The 15,151-nt window shown below is 44.2% G+C and overlaps 1 pseudogene; it reads right to left on the bottom strand.

Annotated features, from left to right (window-relative positions):
* Positions 1-14,480: 14,480 nt before the first annotated feature.
* LOC123458054 lies at positions 14,481-14,662 on the bottom strand (annotated as a pseudogene).
* Between the last annotated feature and the right edge of the window lie 489 nt (positions 14,663-15,151).

The raw sequence follows: 15,151 nt of genomic DNA, 5'->3' as shown, positions 1-15,151 counted from the left end.
ATAGAAGATATAAATCACCCCAAACTAGCCACACTGCAACTTTATGAAGTTCATATACTACTTCTATTTGGGGAGGGGGAATAATAAAGGTGAGAAAAAGCTGCCAAGATGAAAATGATAAGATATGAATGATTCAATAGAATCATTCCTTGATCCTTGGGGACCTCCGTACAATGGTCCCAAAAGAGAACCAAAAGAATGCCTCCTGGCATTCACAGCCTCTTGAGGTCTTCTCCCACTAAGGCCAGACCTAATGACTCACTTCTAATGAGTTGAATACAGCAAAACTGATGTGCTGTTACTTCTGAGATTAGGTTATGAAAAAGCATTGTCAAGCCAGGCATGGTGGCACACGCCTTTAATCCCAGCACTTGGGAGGCAGAGGTAGGAGGATCACCGTGAGTTTGAGGCCACCTGGAGACTACATAGTGAATTCCAGGTCAGCCTGAGCTAGAGTGAGACCCTACCTCCGAAAACCAAAAAAAAAAAAAGAAAAAAAATTGTCATCTTTTTATGCTCCTTCCCCTTCTCCCTTCCTCCCTCTTTTTCTTTTCCCCACTTCACTCCCATCATGTTGTCTGGGTAAGGCCATAGCAATGGAAAGGAATAGAAGCTTCCAGCCCATAGCCACATGGTGAACTTGGAAACAGAGCCCGCAGGCTGGATGCAGCCTTCAGACCCTGGAGTCCCAGCGACACCCTTGCCTGGCTTGTGGACCTGCATCAGGTGTGTGTGCTCATAAATATATATTTTTTAATTTTAAGCTGTGGCATTTGGGGATAATTTATTATACAGTCATAGTAGGGTATGAGTCTCAAATTTCCTGTTTTCTGGCAAATTCACTCTGAGTCCCTTAACCTCCCTCAACTCTTCCTGTTTCCTTCTCTGTAAAATGAGCATTATGACCATACCTAGCCCACAGGGTTTGAGGAGGAGGGAGCTGTGGGACCTTTGTGCATGTGTGCATCTTCATACATTTGCAGGTGCGAGGGAGTGGGTGTGCAGGTGTGTTCTTGACAATCTCCGCTGTCATCTGCCTTAGGCTTTTTTTTTTGACACAGGATCTTTCCTTGGTCTGGAACTTGTTAAGTAGGCTAAACTTGCCTCTACCTATCCAGTGCTGGGATTACAAGAGTGCACCACTACACCTAGCACCTTTAGGTGGATACTGAGGATCAAACTCAGGTCCTCATGCTTGCAAGACAAGCACTTTACCCACTGGGCCGTTTTCCCAGCCCAGCATGGAGCACTTTTATCTACCTCATCTCATTCTCATCATATTTCTAACGAAATAAGAAATTCACTCCAGTGAATTTCCCCGGTACATTGGAACACTATAGTAGTATTATTAAAGCCAATTTATTTTACAATTTATTAAATCATTGTGTAACTAAACATCAATCTTGGATCAACCTTAAATAAACCATATGTCCTTCAGAACTCATGGGTTTTAATTAGTTTCTTAATTAGCATGTGAGAAGTTTGCAAGCCTGTTAGGTTTGCTATCAAAATTAGAAGAATACATAATATGTGATTCTCACATGAGGAGTCAGGACTGAGGCCCACAGGGCCCTCAAGGAGAGGACTGTCTCAGGTAACCTTCACTAGTGACGTCCCTTCCACCTGCCTACAGCCTGATACCTCCCAGTCATCTATCCTGAATCCCTTTTCCACCCATCACCTGCTGCCATTCTAACTCAAAGCATTGCTTCCTTCCCTTCCTCTTCCCTGCCACTATTTCAGCTCAGATTCATCACTTTCACGTCTACCTATTAATCAAATATCGATCGACAGTGCCTGGTGCCCCAGAAGGTGAGCGACACAGTGGTTGATGGACCAGGTCTCTCATAGGCTGCTCCCTTCAATCCCAAAGCTCAGCAAAGCAAAGCCAGACAGTGGTGAAAAGTAGATGGCCTTGGGCTAGAGAGATGGCTTAACGGTTAAGACACCTGCCTGAGAAGCCTAAGGACCTGGGTTCAATTCTCCGGGTCCCATGTAAACCAGATACACATGGTGATGCATACATTTGGAGTCATTTGCAATGGCTACAGGGCCTGGTGTGATCATTCTCTCTCTCTCTCTCTCTCTCTCTCTCTCTCTCTCTCTCTCTCTCTCTCTCTGTCTGTCTCTGTCTCTGTCTCAAATAAAAATAAACTAAGCCGGGCATAGTAGCACACGTCTTTAATCCCAGCACTCGGGAGGCAGAGGTAGGAGAATCACTGTGAGTTCGAGGTCAGCCTGAGAATACATAGTGAATTTCAGGACAGCCTGGGCTAGAGCGAGACCCTACCTTGTTAAACAAAAAAAATTAATTAATTAGCTAATTAATTAATTTTAAATATATATAATAAAGTTAAAAGTAGATGGTCTTGGGCTGGAGCGATGGCTTAGCGGTTAAGGTGCTTGCCTGCAAAGCTAAAGGACCGAGGTTCAATTCCCCAGTATCATGTAAGCCACCTTCACAAGGGGGTGCACTCATATGGAGTTTATTTGCAGTGGCTAGAGGCCCTGGTGCACCCATTCTCTCTCTCTCTCTCTCTCTTTCTCTCTCTCTCTCTCGCATAAATAAATATAAATTTTAAAACTAGATGGTCTTGTTGGGCATGATGGTACACGCCTTTAATCCCAGCACTTGGAAGACAGAGGTAAGAGGATTGCTGTAAGTTTGAGGCCAGCCTGAGACTACATAGTGAATTCCAGATCAACTTGGGCTAGAGTGAGACCCTCCCCCACCCCACCCCACCCCCCAAAAGTAGATGGCCTCTATCTAAATCTTGACTTTTCCACATATTATGTGCCCTTGAAGAAGTTGTTTCACCTCTCTTTAATTCCCTTTTCTTACTTGAAAAAATAGGTGAGTCCCTACCTAACGTGGATTATGATAGTTAAAACAATTGTAAATGTTTTAAACAGTGTCTAGCAATCAAAAAGAGGCAGAGGGATGGAGGAATGACTTAGTGGCTAAGTCATTTGCTTGCAAAGCCAAAGGACCCAGGTTCAATTCCCCAGGACCCATGTTAGCCAGAGGCACAAGGGGTGCACAAGTCTGGAGTTCGTTTGCAGTGGCTGGAGACCCTGGCATGCCCATTCTCTCTCTCTCTCTCTCTCCCTCCCTCTCTGTAAAATAAATAAATAAAAATATATTTTAAAAAGTGGCAGAGATGAGGACACCTGGGGCGAGCTGGTTAGCTAGACAAGCCAAATCATCAAGCCTTAGGTTCAAGTGAGAGACCCTATTTCAGTAAATAAAGTAGAAAGTGCTGGAGAGATGGCTTAGTGGTTAAGATGCTTGCCTATGAAGATAAGGACCCAGGTTTGATTCCTCAGAACCCACATAAGCCAGATGCACAATGTGGCACATGCATCTGGAGTTCATTTGCAGTGGCTGGGGGCCCTGGCATGCCATTCTCTCTCTCTCTCTCTTAAATAAAATATTTTAAAATTAAAAAAAAATAAAGTGAAGAGTAGTCAAAGAAGACTCTTGAAGTCAACCTCTGGCCTCCCCACACACGTGCATACACACACTTGCACATATATATGTAAACACAGAGAGAGAGACAAAACCATACTGGGACATGATCACTTACAGGCAGTGGTTAATGCAAGCTGTAAAATGGCTGGTTACCATAATGTCTGCTATCAGTAAAGGTCAGACAAGAATTAAAGCATTAAAAAGTTTCATCTTCCACTGGAGTATGGAATTGTCAGGGGAAAGAGAGGAAGATAGGATGAAAGAGTTTGGGCTTTAAAGTGAGTCTGCCAGAGCCCCGGTAAAAGCCAGAACCTGTGACATGTATGTGTGCCTACACTCACACCAAATTAACTTTATTTTATTTTATTTATTTATTTGTTTGTTTGTTTATTTTGGTTTTTCCAAGGTAGGGTCTCACTCTAGCCCAGGCTGACCTGGAATTTACTAGGTAGTCTCAGGGTGGCCTTGAACTTGGTGATCCTCCTACCTCTGCCTCCCAAATGCTGGGATTAAAGATGTGCACCACTGTGCCCTGCTCAATTAATTGATTTTGCAAAATAGGGCTGGAGAGATGGCTCAGCCATTAAGCACTTGCCTGTGAAGCCTAAGGACCCCGGTTCCAGGCTCAATTCCCCAGGATCTACTTTAGCCAAATGCACAAGGGAGCGCACGTGTCTGGAGTTTGTTTGCAGTGGCTGGAAGCCCTGGCACGCCCATTCTCTCTCTCTCTCTCTCTCTCTCTCTCTCTCTCTCTCTCTCTCTCTCTCTCCCCCCCCTTTCTCTCTGTTGCTATCAAATAAATAAATAATTTTTTTTTTTTTTATAGAGCAAGTATGTATCCAAATCTTGTCTCTCTGTAGCTAAACAAGCAGTTAAGCCAGTTTCTACAGCTGGGAAACAGGAGTAAAATCAGTTGCTTTTGGAGTTGGAGTATGAGTATCTGAGTCAGGTCCCCAGAACCCACAAAAAAACGCCGCTTGTGGCTGGGTGTGGTGGCGCATGCCTTTATTCCCAGCACTTGGGAGGCAAAGGGAGGAGGATAGCCTTTGGAGGCCACCCTGAGTCTACCTAGTGAATTCCAGGTCAGCCTGGGCTAGAGCAAGACCCTACTTTGAAACACACACACACACACACACACACACACAAAGTCAGGTGTGATGGGATGTGCCTGTAAGCTCAATGCTGGGGAGTCAAAGACTAGAGAATCCCTGAAACTCACTGGCCAACCAATCAAGTCTATCTACTTGGTGAGTTCCAGGCCAATGAGAGACCCTGTCTCATAAGAAAAGGTGGACTGGGGCTGGAGAGATGACTTAGCCGCTGAGGCGCTTGCTTGGGAAGCCTTAGGGACCCATGTTTGGCTCTCCAGGTCCCACATAAGCCAGACGCACAGTGACGCAAGCACACAAGGTCGCACATGCGCACAAGGGGGCCCACGCATCTGGAGTGCAATTGCAGTGGTTGGAAACCCTGCCATGCCAATTCTCCCCGCCCCCCCTCTTTCTCTCGCCTCCACTTGCACGTACTCGCAACACATATGAGGACAAGATGAGAATATAACAGGCCTTAGTGATGGCACGTTCCTGTTGTCTCATGTCCTGCAGTCCCACCTCCCTGCCTGTCTCACCCTATCTACCTGGTGAGCTCAAGGTGAACCTGGAACTCCTCTAGATCAGGAAACAGCGCACTGCACACCTCTGTATCTGGAAAGCCCGCCGTCATTCAAGAGAAATACCTCTTGAGTAACGCTCCACTATCTTCTTGAGAAACTGAAGAATTCTTAGGCTGTTTGCATGATGGCATTATTTGTAATAAATAAAATTTGGAAGGAACAGAAATGTCTAATATTAGGCATTATTAAGTAAATTAGGGTTTCTCCTCAAAATGTGATGGCACGCTGTCACTAAAATCATCTCTGGTCCTCCCAGTTCTCTGTTCCCAAATCTGTTCTTTTTCAGAATGTAACAAGACCCCAGGAGATAAACTACCCTTGCACTTTAGCCAAGCCACAGCTGAATCCACAGAGGAATGGGGAGATGAGCAAGAGTGCTGCTTCCATGCTGAACCTGACAATCAGCACCAGGGTGAAGGAGACAGACCCTGAGGATACTCACCACCTGCCAAAGCAGAGCTCCAGAGGTGCCTAAGAGCTCATCACTAAAGTAGACTGAAAACTCACCCCCACAGCTCAGGGAATTTTATGGAAAAGGGGGTGGAAAGATTGTAAGAGCTACAGGTTGAGACATCATGCCCAGAGGCATTCCCTCCCAAAAAAATAACTGACTGCTGCTCCCACAATGCATAAACCACAACCCCAAGGGGAACGCCAGCAACCCCGCTGAGGAGCGTCCCCAATGGAAGGGGAGCAGGGACGAGGGAAAAGAGGGTACCAACACATGACATAGCCATACGAAATATATTGTTAATAATAATAATAATAAATGTTTAGAAATCATCTCTTCACAATGTGCTATTGACATTTTGCAAAGTTCCCACCATACATTGTGAGGGAGAGAAGCAGGTTTAAAAACAGTGCTATGTACAGAATGATCCTGTTTTGTGATAAAAATATAAATGTTTATGTATGCAGAAAAAAGGTCTGGAAGGACCCAGTGCTTCTCTGGGTGGGTGGAATTTGCATGTTTCTTTTCCTTCCTTATGCTTATATGTATTGTGTGATTTTTCTATAATGAGCATAAATTACTTTTGTAGTAAGAATAAAAATTTTGTAACTACCAAAAATTATTTTTTTCTGATTGTGATGCATTCTCATTGTAGAAAATTTGCAAAGTCTGAAAACTATAAAAAATAAAAGATAATTATGCATCTCATTCTACCTAGAGAGTTAACATTTTAGTAAAATCCTTTCTAGTCTTTTTTAATGCATGTATGAATTTTTAAAACTACTCGAGATCAAACCGAGCTGTAGTTTAATATCCTGTGATTTTTTTATTACATTGTGAATATTTTCAAAAGTTATTTCAAATTTTAAATATTAGATATTTCACGGTGGGCTATAAAATAAGCTATCATAGGGTAGAAACAGAATGGAAGAATCAAGGAAAGCCCCCAAACACAATACAAGGCATTTTAAAGACTTCCCTAAGCCCTAGAGAGGGCTTCTATTGCATAAAACATTCAAAAATATTCCATACTAACAATTTTAACTGTAAAATTTTTGAAAAGCCTTTTTATAATTTTGCTATTGTATTTGGCTAAACCTACTCATTTAATTTACAACTGGCAAACAACTCCTTTAATTTACAATTAACTATAATTATTTTGGTAATTATCGTGAATATCTGGGGACTCTTGCAAATGGAGAAAAAATCCAATCTACAAATTGTTTATCAAATATAAAGAAAACACTAAGACTGTGTATAGTGAGACGTGCCTGCAATCCCAAGCACCCTGAGGATTGCCACACGTTTGAGATCAGCCTGATCTACAGAGTGAGATCTTGTCTCAAAAAAATAATAATAAGGTGCTGGAGAGATGTCTTAGTGGTTAAGGCATTTGCCTGCAAAGCCTGACGACTGGGGTTTGATTCACTTGTATCCATGTAAAGTCAGATGCACAAAGTGGCACATACTTCTGGAATTCATTTGCAGTGGCTAGAGGCTCTGGTGCACCCATTCTCTCTATATATCTGTCTCTCTTCTTTCTATCTCTTGCTGCTTGCAAATGAATAAATAATTTAAAATAATAAGAAGAGAGGAAAAGGAAAAGAAAACAAGAATATGCATATGAAATTTAATAATTAGTCAAGTTAACATAATGTCATCTTTTATAAATGTGTGTGTATATACAGTAGGTGCCTGAATATAGTGTACACATATGTGTGCTGAGAGATAGGAGGATCACTGTGAGTTCAAGGCCAGCCTGAGACTACAGAGTGCCAGGTCAGCCTGGGCTAGCATGAGACCCTACCTTGAAAAAGTAGGAAAAAAAAAAAAAACTCACATACATGTGCTGAAACTTCAGCCCCGTGCAGATGAAAGTAGAGGCCAGAGGACAATGCTGGGTATGCTCTTCCATTGATCTAACACTTTACTTCCCTGAGACAGTGTCTCTCACTGGCTCTGGAGCCCTTTATTTTTCAGTTAGACTGGCTGACCAGCGAACCCAGAAATCCTCTTGTGCCCACCCGCCTCAGCACTGGACACGTGTAGCTATAGCTGGCTTTTTACATGTGTGCTGCAGATAGAACTCAAGTCTCGTGCTTGCACAGCAAGCCCTCTGACCTGATGAGCCACCACTCTAGTCCCCATTTTATGAACTTCAATTAGAAATTGCTGGATTTTAGCTGGACATGGTAGTGCATGCCTTTAATCCCAGTACTCAAGAGGCAGAGGTAGGACTGCTGTGAGTTCAAGGCTACCTTGAGACTACATAGTGAACTCTAGGTCAGTCTGGACTAGAACAAGACCCTCCCTACCTCCAAAAGCCAAAAATAAATAAATAAATAAAAATAAATGCTGGATTTTATAATTTTCTTTTTATATTTTGGAACCAGTGTTTTTGTTGTTGTTGTTGTTTTATTTGTTTGTTTGTTTCAGATTTCAAACTCTTCCCTAGAGCCTGGGAAATCAGCAAGCCCTGGGAACTCCGTATCTCCTTTGCTTCCTCCAGGAGGGAACGCTTCCTGCTTGGGCATCTGTGGAGAAAAGGGTCAGAAACTTCCAGGAAGGGTGGGTGCCACTGCTAAGGCTGCGAAAGAGGAATGGCGATGTCTTCAGCAGACTTGTTTTTGTTTTTGCCTGTGCCATCCTCCAACAGAAAGTGGAATGGGGGATTCCTGCCCCAGATAGCTAGAAAGTGACAGAGTTGGCCCAAGACCGTCTCACCCAGGAAATTGTACATCAACCCCCATACTATACAGTCTCCCCAAACACATCTACACTGTGTGCCCCTCCTCCGACTCCCAGGATAGAATATGAGGATGAAAGAGACCTTTGAGGTCCGCTCACGCTCCCAGCCACTACCTTCCCTATAGCAGACTCGTAAGGTCAGACTTTTCCCCATCAGCATGGAAAACATGCGTACAATAGATATTTGTCAAAGAAATGAATCTCTCATTTTGCTGCGAAGGAACGTTGGTGGACCACACCATGAAGAAACTTGTCTGCAGTCACAAACAAGGTGACCAGGAGTTCCTGCATTGTTTTTTGTTTTTTAATTTTTTATTTACTTATTTGAGAGCGACAGACACAGAGAGAAAGACAGAGGGAGAGAGAGAGAATGGGCGCGCCAGAGCTTCCAGCCTCTGCAAACGAACTCCAGACGCATGCGCCCCCTTGTGCATCTGGCTAACATGGGACCTGGGGAACTGAGCCTCGAACCGGGGTCCTTAGGCTTCACAGGCAAGCGCCTAACCGCTAAGCCATCTCTCCAGCCCCCTGCATTGTTTTATCTGAATTTGTGTTGGGCTTTTCACCCTTAGTCCAGTCTCAGAGTAAGCATATGCTAATACCTCATCAAGCCTAAGACCATCAACATGCCTACCACACACCACAGAGGCACAAACAACCAAATGAACTTGCAAGATGCCTTCGACGCATCCCTACCACGGGGATAAATATAGGTGGCAGCAGAAGGATGAAGTGACAGGTCTTAGTCACATGGTTATGGTTGTTAGGGTCAAACATGGATTTTTTTCATTTTGTTTTGTTGTTTTGTTTTGTTTTTGTTTCCTGAGGTAGGGTCTCACTCTAGCCCAGGCTGACCTGGAATTCACTATGTAGTCTCAGGGTGGCCTCGAACTCATGGTGATCCTCCTACCTCTGCCTCCCGAATGCTGGGATTAAAGGCATGTGCCACCATGCCAGGCTTAAACATGGATTTTTAAACTAGTCCTACACCCTACAACTGTACATTAAATACTATGATTTGATAGCTTTGGTTGTTGTTGTTGTTGTTGTTTTTCGAGGTAGGGTCTCTTGCTATAGCCCAGGCTGACCCAGAATTAACTATGGAGCCTCAGGGTGGCCTCAGACTCACAGTGATCATCCTACCTCTGCCTCCTGAGTGCTGGGATTAAAGGCATGTGCCACCACACCAGATCTTGATAGATTTGTATTTATTTATTTATTCATTTGAGAGCGACAGACAGAGAGAGAAAGAGACAGATAGAGAGAGAGAGAGAAAATGGACGCGCCAGGGCTTCCAGCCACTGCAAACGAACTCCAGACCCGTGCACCCCCTTGTGCATCTGGCTAACGTGGGTCCTGGGGAATCAAACCTCGAACCAGGGTCCTTAGGCTTCACAGGCAAGTGCTTAACCACTAAGCCATCTATCCAGCCCTTGATAGGTTTTCTAATTGTTCTGCCATTTCAATGAGAATTTGCGTGTGTGTGTGTGTGTGTGTGTGCACGCGCGTATGTGTGCAAGTGAGCATGAACCCACGTGCACATGTTACTGGTAATTGAACTCATGGCCTCACACATGCTCTCCCTTTGCACTTCATCCCAGGCCTTAAATAAGAGTCTTAACTTAGCTGGTAGCACAGTGTCTTCTCCACTTAGTCATGAACACTGTGCCAGAGATCAGAGCCCGTGTCCCCCGCTGTTTCCTCAACAGTGCCCAGCTCTGTGTCAGATACACAGCAGGCTTCCAAAAAAAGCTAATAACTATGGACAGTGGAGTTAGGTCACACAGTCAGATATTCCTCAGAAGTCTAGAAAACAGGTTGGGTTAGAAGTCTACCCACTGCAGGGGATGGAGCCCAGTTGGTAGAATGTTTGCCTCGGATGCACAAAGCTCTGTGTGATTACTACCATAACATAAACTAAGCATGGTACACACATTTCTAATCTCATTATTTGGGAGGTAGGAAGATCATGAGTTCAAGATCATCCTTGACTATATAGCAAGTTGGAGATCAGCCCAGAATACCCTATCTCAAAAAGATAAGCCAGGGGCACTGGAGAGATGGTTTAGCGGTCATGGCTCTTGCCTGTGAAGCCTAAGGACCCATGTTCTGCTCTCAAGATCCCAGGTAAGCCAGATGCACAAAGGTGAGGCAAGTGTAAGGTCACACATTCCCACTAGGTGGCACAAGCGTCTGGAGTTTGATTTCAGTGGCTAAGGCCCTAGCGTGCCAATTCTCTCTCCCTCTCTCTTTCAATCTGTGTGTGTGTGTGTGTGTGTGTGTGTGTGTGTGTGTGTGTGTCTTTCTCTCACTCACTCTCTCTAAAATAAAAATAAAAATAAAAATAAACTTTTTTTAAAAGTTGTGGCACATGCCTTTAATTCCAGCACTTGGGAGGCAGAGGTAGGAGGCCACCCTGAGACTACATAGTGAATTCCAGATCCACCTGAGCTACAGCAAGACCTTACCTTGAAAAACCAAACAAAAGAAAATATCAAAAAAGAGATGAATAAGCCGGGCATGGTGGCACATGCCTTTAATCCCAGCACTTGGGAGGCAGAGGTAAAAGGATCACCATGTGTTCGAGGACACCCTGAGACTCCATAGTGAATTCCAGGTTAACCTGGGCTAGAGTGAGACCCTAACTCGAAAAACCAAAAGAGAGAGAGAGAGAGAGGGAGAGAGATGAAGGGCTGGGGATATGGCTTAGTAGTTAAGACACATGCCTGCAAAACCCAAGGACCTGGTTTGATTCTCCAGGTCCCATGTAAGCCAGATGCACATGGTGGCGCATGTGTCTGGAGTTCATTTGCAATGACTAGAGGCCCTGACACACCAATCTCTCTCTCTCTCTCTCTTTCTCTCTCTCCCTCTCTGTCTCAAATAAATAAATAAATAAAAATAAATCTTAAAGAAAAAAGAGAGAGAGAGAGAGAAAGTGATGGGTCTAACCAGGTGTGGCGGTGCACAGCTTTAATCCCAGCATTTAGAGTAGAAGGATCGCCATGAGTTTGAGGTCACCCTGAGACTACATAGTGAATTCAAGGTCAGCCTGAGATAGAGTGAGAACCTACCTCGAAAAACCAAAAAAAAAAAAAAAAAGAAAGAAAGAAAGAAAGAAAGAAAAAGAGAGAGAGAGAGCTTGCTTGCTGATGAGAGAAGAGCGAGGCAACTGTAATGGTCAGGCAGGAGGCCATGTGTGGAGAGTGGGCCCTGAGGCACAGATGATAGAATACCTCTTCCGCCAACCACTAGTCATGTGACCTTCCTTACCTTTGTCTCTGAGGGACCGTGTGAGAATTCCATCAGACAATGAATGTAAAAAGCTGGGTGCATGGCAAACCATGAGTCACAACTAGACCTAGAAGGGAAGGGCAGGGGAAGGGAGGGGAGGGGAGGGAAGAGGAGAGGAGGGGAAGGGAGGAGAGGGGAGGAAAAGGGAGAGGAGGGGAGGGGGAGGGAGGGGAGGGGAGGGAAGGGGAGGGGAGAGGAGAGGAGAGGAGGGGAAGGGAGGGGAGGGGAGAGGAGGGAAGGGAAGGGAAGGGAAGGGAAGGGAAGGGAAGGGAAGGGAAGGGAAGGGAAGGGAAGGGAAGGGAAGGGAAGGGAAGGGAAGGGAAGGGAAGGGAGGGGAGGGGAGGGGAGGGGAGGGGAGGGGAGGGGAGGGGAGGGGAGGGGAGGGGAGGGGAGGGGAGAGGAGGGAAGGGAAGGGAAGGGAAGGGAAGGGAAGGGAAGGGAAGGGAAGGGAAGGGAAGGGAAGGGAAGGGAAGGGAAGGGAGGGGAGGGGAGAGGAGGGAAGGGAAGGGAAGGGAAGGGAAGGGAAGGGAAGGGAAGGGAAGGGAGGGGAGGGGAGGGGAGGGGAGGGGGGGGAGGGAAGGGAAAGGACGAATGCACTTGTCAATGCTTTCCACTTCTACATGGAAAAAATCAAAATGCAAATAAACTTGATAAAATACTTGCAAAAGTGTGACTCAAATTTCCAATGCCTTATTATATAAACATTTATATATCACTAAAAAGCAGAAAACCAGAAGAAAAAATAAATTTCAACAGATCATTTCTATAAATAACAATATAAACATGAGAAGATGTTCCAATTCACTCATAGTTAATGTATATTAAAACTAGATATCATATTAAGTTTATCAGAATGACCATGATTAAAGGTTTGCAAAATCACTTCAGGTTCAGAGGTATGAGAAAAATGGGCACACTTAAAACCCTAGGTCTCCACATGAACCCGCCCATAGATGTTTGTAATGACTGAATCATAATGGCCAAATCTTGGGAGCAGCCAACATATCCTTCAGGAGATGGCCAAGTAAACAAACTGTGGCACATCTTCACTACAGCATAGTACCCAGCACTTAAAAAGAAATGAGTTAGCCGGGTGTGGTAGCACATGCCTTTAATCCCAGCACTCAAGAAGCAGAGGTAGGAGGATCGCTGTGAGTTTGAGGCCAGTCTGAGTCTACATAGTGAATTCCAGGTCAGCCTGGGCTAGAGTGAACCCTACCTGGAATTAAAAAAAAAAAAAAAAAAAGCTGGAGAGATGGCTTAGTGGGTAAGCCATTTGCCGGCAAAGCCAAATGACCCAAGGTCAATTGCCCAGGACCCACAGTAAGCCAAATGCACAAGGTTGTCCATGCATCTGGAGTTAGTGTACAGTGGCTGAAGGCCCTGGTGTGCCCATTTCTTATATATATATCTGCCTCTTTCTCTGTCTTTCCATCTCTAAAATAAAAAACAGTAATTTTTGTTTTGTTTTGTTTTGTTTTTCAGGGTAGAGTCTCACTCTAGTCCAGGCTGACCTGGAATTCACTATGGAGTCTCAGGGTGGCCTCAAACTCATGGCAATCCTCCTACCTCTGCCTCCCAAGTGCTGGGATTAAAGGCATGCACCGCCACACCTGGCTAAATAAAATATTTTTTAAAAAAGATAGAAGGAAAAGAAAAGTGCTATCAAGCCACAAAAAGGCATAGAGGAATCTTAAATTCATATTGGTAAGTAAAAAAAGCTTGATGAACCCACATTCTATATGATTCCAACTCCTGGAAAATGTAAAAATCCAGAGACAGTAAAAATATCAGTGTTGGGGCCTGGAGATATGGCTTAGTAGTTAAGGCACTTGCCTGTGAAGCTTAAGAACCCAGGTTCGATTCCCCAGGACTCACCTAAGCCAGATGCACAAGGTGTTGCAAGTGTCTGGAGTTCATTTGCAGTGACTGGAGGCCCTGGTGCAACCATTGTCTTTCTATCTGCCTCTTTCTCTCTATCTCCCTTGCAAATTAATAAATAAAATATGTAAAACTATATGTCAGTTTGGGCCAGAGATGAGGTTAGTGGTAGAGTACTTGTCTAGCATGTATAAGACCTGTGTTCAATCCCCCGCATGGGGGGAAAAAAAGAAAAACACAAGTTTTGCAAAAGTTTGAGGGTAGGGACAGAGGGAGGATGAGTAGGCAGACTCATGGGGTGTTTAGAAGAATGAAATATTGTGTGCAATACTATAATGATGTATGTGTGTCATTGTTCATCAGTTAAAAACCACAAAGGGCCTGGAGAGATTGCTTGGTGGTTAAGGTGCTTGCCTGCAAAGCCAAAGGACCCAGGTTCAATTCCTCAGGACCCATGTAAGCCAGATGCTCAAGGTGGTGCTTGTGTCTAGAGTTTGTTTGCAACAGCTAAAGGCCCTGGCATGCCCATTCTCTCTCTCTCTCTCTCTCTCTCTCTCTCTCTCTCTCTCTCTCTCTCTCCCTCTCTCTCCTTCTCTCTTTCTCTCTCTCAAATAAATAAATAACTGGAAAAAAAAAAAAAAGCCACAGGGTACACAACACCAAGAGTGACCCTTAGTGTAAGCAGTGGAGTTGAGTTAATAATGTATCCACATCTGTTCATCAATCGTAACAAATGTGCCACACTGACAAATCACTGGAAATTACAGGAGGAGAGAGGAGCATATATAGGATCTCTACACTTTCTGATCAATTACCTAAGACAATAAATAAGCAAACGATTAGGCCTGGGAATATAGCACAGTGGTACAGTTGCTTGCTTAGCATGGACAAATCCTTGAGTTCAATCTCCACCACCGAAATAAACATTTATATCCTTTTGATTTTTTTTACTCTTTCTTTTTGCCTCTCAGACTGCGTCCATCCTCTCCCTCCAGCTCTGCGAAGGAGAACAGGAACCATCATCAATGACAAGTGGCAGTTGCAGCAAAGCAACACCAAAAGCCAGCTTCACACTCAGGAGAGGACGCTGCTCCTCCTCCTCATGGTTTCCAGTACTCCACACGGTCAGAGAAACTTTCTTTTTTTTTTTTTTGGTTTTTCGAGGTAGGGTCTCACTCTGGTCCAGGCTGACCTGGAAGTAACTCTGTCATCTCAGGGTGGCCTTGAACTCATGGCAATCCTCCTACCTCTGCCTCCCTAGTGCTGGGATTAAAGGCGTGCGCCACCACGCCCAGCTCCAGAGAAACTTTCTAGTAACGAACTATAGAAATGATCCCTGAAAGCATAGTCTTCTTTTGATTTTCTTCCATGTAGAAGTTGAAAGCACATGCAAGTATGTAAATGATAGATGATTGATTAGATAGATGATATAGATATAGATAGCTATAGCTATAGAGATATAGATATAGATGATTAGATATAGATAGATATAGATATAGATATAGATATAGATATAGATATAGATATAGATATAGATATAGATATAGATATAGATATAGATAGATATAGATATCTGGAGAAATGGCTTAGTGGTTAAGCTCCTGCCTGTGGAGCCGAAGGACCCCGGTTCGAG

This window comes from Jaculus jaculus, chromosome 1 (genome assembly GCF_020740685.1).
Source record: "Jaculus jaculus isolate mJacJac1 chromosome 1, mJacJac1.mat.Y.cur, whole genome shotgun sequence".
Lineage (NCBI taxonomy): Eukaryota > Metazoa > Chordata > Mammalia > Rodentia > Dipodidae > Jaculus > Jaculus jaculus.
Note: the sequence above shows the minus strand (reverse complement) of the source record. Positions and strands in the feature narration are given on the sequence as shown.